Source organism: Nyctereutes procyonoides, unplaced genomic scaffold (assembly GCF_905146905.1).
Source record: "Nyctereutes procyonoides isolate TBG_1078 unplaced genomic scaffold, NYPRO_anot_genome, whole genome shotgun sequence".
Lineage (NCBI taxonomy): Eukaryota > Metazoa > Chordata > Mammalia > Carnivora > Canidae > Nyctereutes > Nyctereutes procyonoides.
This window is the reverse complement of record NW_026575146.1, coordinates 70,207,941-70,216,296: the sequence shown is the minus strand read 5'-3', so window position 1 is coordinate 70,216,296 and position 8,356 is coordinate 70,207,941. Positions and strand designations below refer to the sequence as shown.

General features: G+C 42.3%; 1 non-coding gene across 1 annotated transcript; it reads right to left on the bottom strand.

Moving 5' to 3' along the window:
* Positions 1-5,060: 5,060 nt before the first annotated feature.
* Positions 5,061-5,167, bottom strand: LOC129501138 (U6 spliceosomal RNA). Its single transcript, XR_008662679.1, has one exon. It is a non-coding gene; the product is annotated as a U6 spliceosomal RNA (small nuclear RNA).
* Between the last annotated feature and the right edge of the window lie 3,189 nt (positions 5,168-8,356).

The window sequence follows — 8,356 nt, the reverse complement described above, 5'->3', positions numbered from 1 at the left end:
TGTCTCCCTTTCTGATATTTCCCACACATTTCTTCTCCCTTCCCTTATATTCCCTTTCACTATTATTTATATTCCCCAAATGATTGAGAACATACAATGTTTGTCCTTCTCTGATTGACTTACTTCACTCAGCATAATACCCTCCAATTCCATCCACTTTGAAGCAAATGGTGGGTATTTGTCGTTTCTAATGGCTGAGTAATAAAAACGCACAATCATGATGGTGCAACAGTCTCATGCCCACAACCACCCAGTAGGTCACATATCCAAATCAAAGATACATATTTCATGATGTGTGTGATACACTTATGTATAACTAAGGAGGGGTTTCAACAAGGGTGTTACAATTATGCTGGGATAGGAGTATTAGAAACGCAGTAAATCCATTTCTACTGCTATGAAGACAGCACCTTCATATAGCATTGGTTAAGGAAAGTAATTTCATTGACAGTTTGGCAGTAATGCTCAAGAAAAGGGCCTCTCTGCCTGTGTGTGTGTGTGTGTGTGTGTGTGTGTGTCTTGTGAATAAAGAAATAAAATCTTTAAAAAAATCAAGGTTTCAAAAAAAAATATCAAGGTTTCATGAGGCAACAGATTTTCTCTGTAGCCTCTAGGGTGGAATCTACTAAGAGGAACATTCAGCTGGTTGGCAAAATCCATCCTTTTTTTTTTTTTTTTTTTTTTTTTTTTTAAGAGTTTCTTGGGATCCCTGAGTGGCTCAGCGGTTTGGTGCCTGCCTTTGGCTCAGGGCATGATCCTGGAGACCCAGGATCGAGTCCCACGTTGGGCTTCCTGCATGGAGCCTGCTTCTCCCTCTGCCTGTGTCTCTGCCTCTCTCTCTCTCTGTCTCTCATGAATAAATAAATAAAATATTAAAAATAAAAATAAAGAAACTTAAAAAAAGAAAAAAAAAGAGTTTATTTATTCATGAGAGACACACACAGAGAGAGGCAGAGATACAGGCAGAGGGAGAAGCCGGCTCCCTGTAGGGAACATGATGTGGGTCTGGATCCCGGGACTCCGGGATCACACCAAGGGCCAAAGGCAGACGCTCAACCACTGAGCCACCCAGGCATCCTAAACCTGAATTTTGTTCAGATCCACTGGACAGGGAAAACAGTTATAATTGATTGTTGACATCTTCTAGTGAATTTTCTAGCATCTTGCCAAAAGTTAGGGATCTGTGTGTTTGGATCCTGTTCATGATGTTCCCATTGGGCTAGTTTCATCTAATGTTTGGCCTGACCTTACTGCAAGCATGTGGACCAATTGATATACATCTGAAAAACCAGCTTTGGAACTTTGAATAAATATGTTAAATTCTTCAGTCAGTTTAGGGAACTCTTTATTGCTCAATGTTCAGCCCCATTCCAGGGAAAATAAGATTCATTGTGGAGTGCCTGGGTGGCTCAGTTGGTTTAGCATCTGCCTTCAACTTGCGACTGAGAATAGGCAGCCAAAGAAAATTTTGATCTCCTTCCACCTGTTCAGTGAGGGGAGATCCCAGAGTGGGGGCAGCCTGGACAATCTCCAGAAGAGGGAGAATCTGGGTGGGGCTGTGAAGGGTGAGGGTTCTTGGCTTCTGCTCTCCCTGCTTCTGGTGGATTGCCAGTTCTGTCTTCCCGAGTTTGTGTAGAGGACAATGGCAGACTGCCCTAATATGTGCCCCTTGGCATATTGGTTTTTTGATATAAAAACTGTTTAGGAAACAGCCAATGCAAAAAGGACACTCTGACCCTGAGAAATTAGAAAATCAGTCTCCCATGTTATAGATACCCTTTCTGTACGAAGAGATAAAGAGGTATTCTTATCTGCATGGATAGGGAATTAGGAGCTGAGACATTGCATGAATAGACTAGATACTTTTCACTACTTTATTACCACTACCTAAATTCCACTCCAAATTCTCTACTAATTGAAGGCCCAAACGGGAGTTTTTCTGACACTGTCAAATTCTCACAGATGTGTTATCTCTTTTTTCTAAAAAGCATAAATATTATCAACATTAGTAATTTTTATGGGTCTCACTTTCATTATTGAGCCTTTGGATGTATGTAACCAGACTTTGGAATTTTTTTCACCTGTAATCTGTCTCTGTCAGTTTGATACTTACTCTAGGTAAAATAATTCTGAATGGAAAAGGAATACTGTTCCTCCTCAATAATTTATCTCTAGGGACGACTGGGTGGCTCAGTGGTGGAGCTTCCGCCTTCAGCTCAGGGCGAGATCCCAGGATCCTGGGATCAGGTCCCACATCAGGCTTCCTGCGAGGAGCCTGCTTCTCCCTCTGCCTATGTCTCTGCCTCTCTCTCTCTCTCTCTCTCTCTCTCTGTGTCTGTGTGTCTCTCATGAATAAATAATTCTTTTAAAAAGATAATAATAATTTTTCTCAGGACTCGTGGGTGGCTTAGCGGTTAAGCGTCTGCCTTCTGCTCAAGGCATGATCTTGGAGTCCCAGGATCCAGTCCCACATCAGACTCTCTGCATGGAGCCTTCTTCTCCCTCTGCCTGTGTCTCTGCCTCTCACTCTCTCTGTGTCTCTCATGAATAACTAAATAAAATCTTTAAAATAATAATAACAATTTTTCTCTAAAATCTTTTTTTTTAATTTTTATTTATTTATGATAGTCACACACAGAGAGAGAGAGAGAGAGGCAGAGACACAGGCAGAGGGAGAAGCAGGCTCCATGCACCGGGAGCCCGACGTGGGACTCGATCCCGGGTCTCCAGGACCACACCCTGGGCCAAAGGCAGGCGCTAAACCGCTGCGCCACCCAGGGATCCCTCTAAAGTCTTAACGTATATGCAGGATTGAAAATGTATACATTCGGGGATCCCTGGGTGGCGCAGCGGTTTAGCACCTGCCTTTGGCCCAGGGCGCGATCCTGGAGACCCGGGATCGAGTCCCACGTCGGGCTCCCGGTGCATGGAGCCTGCTTCTCCCTCTGCCTGTGTCTCTGCCTCTCTCTCTCTCTGTGACTATCATAAATAAATAAAAATTAAAAAAAAAAAAAAAGAAAATGTATACATTCCTACCTCAAAAGAGGCATTCTATTTGCATACATAATGAAGTTCTTGTGCTTCCAGGTTAAGCATATTCTCACATTGAGGGATTTTCATGACATCTTATTACAGTGCCAATGGCGATGGCCATTGTGTCAGATGCTGTGACACAGTGCAGGTAAAAATGGCCATTTTAAAATATATTCTTGAGTATCCACTTTTGCTGTACACATGGTGTTGCTTACAGAGCCATCTGAGAGAGCTCTGGTCAGTCCCTGAGCTCTGGAGAAGTGTCTGTGGAGTACCCCGAATGAATGAAAATGAAATAACTTTAACTCAAAACCCCTATGGGGCACCTGGGTGGTTCAGTGGTTGAGCGTCAGCCTTTGGCTCAGGTCGAGATCCTGTGGTCCTGGGATCCAGTCCCACATTGAGCTCCCCGCAGGGAGCCTGCTTCTCCCTCTGCCTGTGTTTCTGCCTCTCTCTCTGTGTCTGTCATGAATAAATAAATAAAATCTTAAAAGTCCCTATGTCCTCTCATATTTCTTCTTATTCCTTAGTAATGTAACAGGATTTGATGCCTACTGGTGGGGCAACCATTTTTGGGCCATGAGAGATGAAAAGATGAGCAAAAGGCTGTTAATGGATAATAGTAGTACAAAAAAAGGGAAAATAGAGCTACCCCATATGATGTCTCAGTCATTTTATCAGACATGGGCTTCCTCCATATTCATTGTGTATATAACAGAAAATATACATCTTTTTTAGAAGTATTTGTCATTCTTGGTATAGCTGAACACAAATTCACAGGTACAAAATGAAATGGATTCTTTTTTCTTTTTTAAGGATTTTATTTATTTATTCATGAGAAACAGAGAGAGAGGCAGAGACACAGGCAGAGAGAGAAGCAGGCTCCATGCAGGGAGCCTGACACGGGACTCGATCCGGGGTCTCCAGGATCACACCCTGGGCCAAAGGCGGCACTAAACTGCCGAGCCACCCAGGCTGACCCGAAATGGATTATTATATTTCAATTGTAATAATGTTAAATGTGAATAACATGTTATCCAACTTCTATGCACTGGATTCCACAAGTAATAGAAATCCGAGTTCCACTCCAGACAGGATGGGTAAAGGAGCAACAAGGGCTGTGAAGGACCACGGAGATTATGGCCAAAAACTGGGTAGATTGAGGCAGAGATGCTCACTACCTCTGACTGCTAACCTGTGTCCCCACCACTGGCAACAAGCACAGTGCCCAGAGGATGTGACTACCCTAATCATGGGCAAGATGGAATGAGGGAGTGATCAGCATTCCTGGAAGATCATCCATCTGTAGTGGATCAAACCAATGTTGGAGTTATACACCTGGGATACTAGTGGTTTGTGGAATCAAAGCACATGCCTTGCTGATCCTGCCTATTAGAGCGTCCCCAAGGCTTCATCTCCAACATCTAATCTGTGATATGACCATTTAAAGCATTGTCTATGATGCTTCCAATACCTCTCACCATCCACTGCCAACAATTTAGACCCGAAGAAGATCAGTAATTTCTGTACCCAACAGAATCTTACTGCTTATCAGTAACACCAGGGAATTCAGTTAAATTATGAAGAAAAGTAGGTATTCCTTGTTCCCAGGAACTCACCATATTTGCCAAGTCCCCATCTCTATTACTTTTAGTCATCAGGTGACACCATGAGCATCTGACTTGGACTTTGGAGTGACTACGTGTTCCCTCCAGTTCCCTCCCTCCATTTCAACAAGTGTTCTCCAGGTATATGTTTTAAGGTTTTCTGTATTTCTTTGACAGAGAGCGAGCACTAGCAGTGGGAGAAGGAGAGGGGGAAGCTAAGCAGGGAGCCTAAGTTGGGGCTTTGTCCCAGGACCCTGGGCTCATGACCTGAGCCAACGACAGATGCTTAACTGACTGAGCAATCCGGGTCCCCCTCAATATATGCGTTTATTTTTTCATGGTAGTTTTATGGTTTTATTAACACAAATATGACACGCACATAAGCTGTCTATTCATTTTCTTTGCTACACAGCCTGGCAAAAAAATATGGAACGCTTCACGAATTTGCGTGTCATCCTTGCACAGGGGCCATGCTAATCTTCTCTGTATTGTTCCAATTTTGGTATATGTGCTGCTGACGCGAGCACCACATATACATTTAGTAGGGTCTTATCTTGAGGCACCTCAGTGGCCACTTCCTTTGGCTCATATCATGATCCCAGGATCTTGGGATCCATCCCCCTGTCAGGCTGCCTGCTTCTCACTTTCCCTCTGCTGCTCCCTCTGCTTGTGCTTGCTCATGTGCACTCTCTATCTCCCTCCCTCCCACAAATAAATAAAATATTTTTAAAAAATAGCGTTGGGGGCCTGGGTGGCTTAGTTGATTGGGTGTCTGCCTTTGGCTCAGGATTTTGGGATCCAGCCCTGCATTGGGCTCCCTGCTCAGTGGGGAGCCTGTTTCTCTCTCTCCCTCTGCTATTCCCTCTGCTTGTACTCTCTCTCTTTCTCTCAAATAAATAAGACTACATATTTTTTTAAAATATTTTATTTGGTGATCCCTGGGTGGCTCAGCGGTTTAGCGCCTGGCTTTGGCCCAGGGCGCGATCCTGGAGTCCCAGGATCGAGTCTTGCGTCGGGCTCCCGGCATGGAGCCTGCTTCTCTCTCTGCCTCTCTATGTCTATCACGAATAAATAAATATTTAAAAAAATAAAAATAAATAAAAATATTTTATGTTTGCCCCTTGGGAATGTAGGTCATCATGTTTCAACTCTGTTCACACCCTTCAGGTTGTTAAATGTCTGAATTTATACCGTGGCCCATTGTCCTTGTATCCCTCTAACCTCAATTAAGAGGTCAGTGAGGACTCTATAAAACGTACAAAAAATTGTCTCAGATGCATTTGTAGCTAGGAATGAAACTGAGATCAAGAAGAACTGGAGATGCTTAAAAAGTTAAGACAAGTAGAATTTGTCTTTCTGTTTTCTGAGAGTCAGGTGTGTAACCCAGTAATAGGTATCTTCTCTCCACCTGCAGAATTCATGCAGTTCTTCTTCCTGTAATTTTTGTTTCTCATGCCTTTCCTCATGTTGGAATACTTTTCTCCACTTATGGGGTATCTATTTTATACCGAGTACTGCCACGTGTGGATATTCACTTCAATTTAAACATCAAAGGAAGCTGTCCATCATGACAGGGGGCTCAATCTTCTATTTGGATCTATGGGCATAGAGTGTCTTTGAGTTCTTGGGTCAGTCCAGATGGAGCCATTGAGACAAAAACATATTTAGGTAATCTCTGTGGGGATCTTCTTTACAGGGTATACAAGAGGATGCATAGGTTGCCAGGGGAGATGGTTGTTCACAAGGGCAGTTGTTGAAGTGTCACGTCAGAAATTATATTAACTTGTGACTCTGCAGGGTGTTGTTTAGGGAATGCACTAGGGAGAAGGTATTGTGTCAGTTCATGTCTCCTGCAAACCAACTGACTACACAAAATGGATAGCAGGCAGCACACCATCAGGAAGGAGTTTACCTAACCTGCCAACGGTCCCCCTATATAATATGTTATATATCCATGTGGATGTCTCAGCAGTTAAAAGGAGAAGAAAATGATACAATAGATAAACTGTGGGAAATATAATCACACATTATTTATACACTTAATGGTGTATTAAATGTATTTAATACACTTCTAAATATATTCTCAGAGGCCACTGAGAAAGGGATTACTGGTGATATTACATCACCATTATCAAATGCATGGTAAATACCACCTGTTGTCTACATTCTGAAGGTAAGGTAGGTTAATGTTGGTGGCGGGATAATACATTATTCCTGTACACATCAGTATTAACACATTAAAAACCAATATATTCTATCATTAAAATATCTTGTGATCACACATAGATAAAATTATGCATTTTAAATCCACTGTATGTTCCTTCTTGAAAATACAGATTACAGGGATGCCTGGGTGGCTCAGTGGTTGAGCGTCTGCCTTTGGCTCAGGGCGTGATCCTCAGTCTGGGGATCAAGTCCCGCATCAGTCTCCCTGTGAGGAGCCTGCTTCTCCCTCTGCCTGTCTCTGACTCTCTCTGTTTCTCATGAATAAATAAATAAAATCTTAAAAAAAAGAAAAGAAAAGAAAATACAGATTACAAGCACTCAAGAAGCGTTTTTTTTTAATTTTATTTATTTATTCATGAGAGACAGAGAAAGAGAGAGGCAGAGACCTAGGCAGAGAGAGAAGCAGGCTCCATGCAGGGAGCCTGATGTGGGACTCAACACCAGGACTCCAAGATCACACCCTGTGCCAAAGGCAAATGCTTAACCGCTGAGCCACCAGGTGTCCCTTAAGAAGCATTCTTGTTCTGATATAATGACCTAGGAGTCATGATTTCAATACATAGGCCTGAAGCAATAATTAAGAAATGTCAATATATGGTCGTATGCTTTTTTATGGAAGTGTTAGCTCTCCTCTGCTGATATCTGGGAAGGTTTCTTCATTTCAACCGCATCAGATAATATTCTTTACTTCTATCTATTGCTATTATATAGATACATCAGTATTTTAATGGATTGCCATGAGCTTGTCTTTGATTTTGACTCTTTAAGATTTTTAATTCCAGGGGCACCTGGGTGGCTCAGTGTTGAGCATCTACCTTTGGCTCAGGTCTTGATCCCATGGTCCAGGGATTGAGTCCCACATGGGGTTCCCCATGGGGAGTCCCCATGGGGAGTCTGCTTCTCCCTCTGCCTATGTCTCTGCTTCTCTCTCTGTGTTTCTCATGAATAAATAAAATCTTTTTTATAAAAAGATTTTAATTCCAGTTAGTTAAGATAAAGTGTTATATTAGTTTCAGGTGTATAATACAGTGGTTAAAAAAAATTCTATACCTTACCTGGTGGTCATCACAAGAATTGCAGTCCTTTATTCACAGTACCTATTTAACCCTTCACCGCACCCACCTTCACTCTGGTAACTAATGGCTTGTTCTCTATCATTAAGAGTCTGTTTCTTGATTTCTCTCTTTCTCTCTACATTGTCACTTAGCAATTGATTAAATTCCTCATGGAGAGTGGAGTATGGTCACCTTAAATGGTCTTCTCATTGCTCTTCTGATTTTTCATTATAATAATACTCTAAAAAAAATAAATACTCTAATGTGTTCTCCTTTTTGCTTTGTTCTCTCCTGTTGTTGAGATATACGTAAGCAGCTCCTGACTCCTTTACCCAGCCAAGCAATCATACTGATTCCTCAAAATAAATTCACCCCCACCCCCGTCCCCTCTGGACTTTACAACAGTGGCCTTGTGAAATAATTATAGGTAGAGAC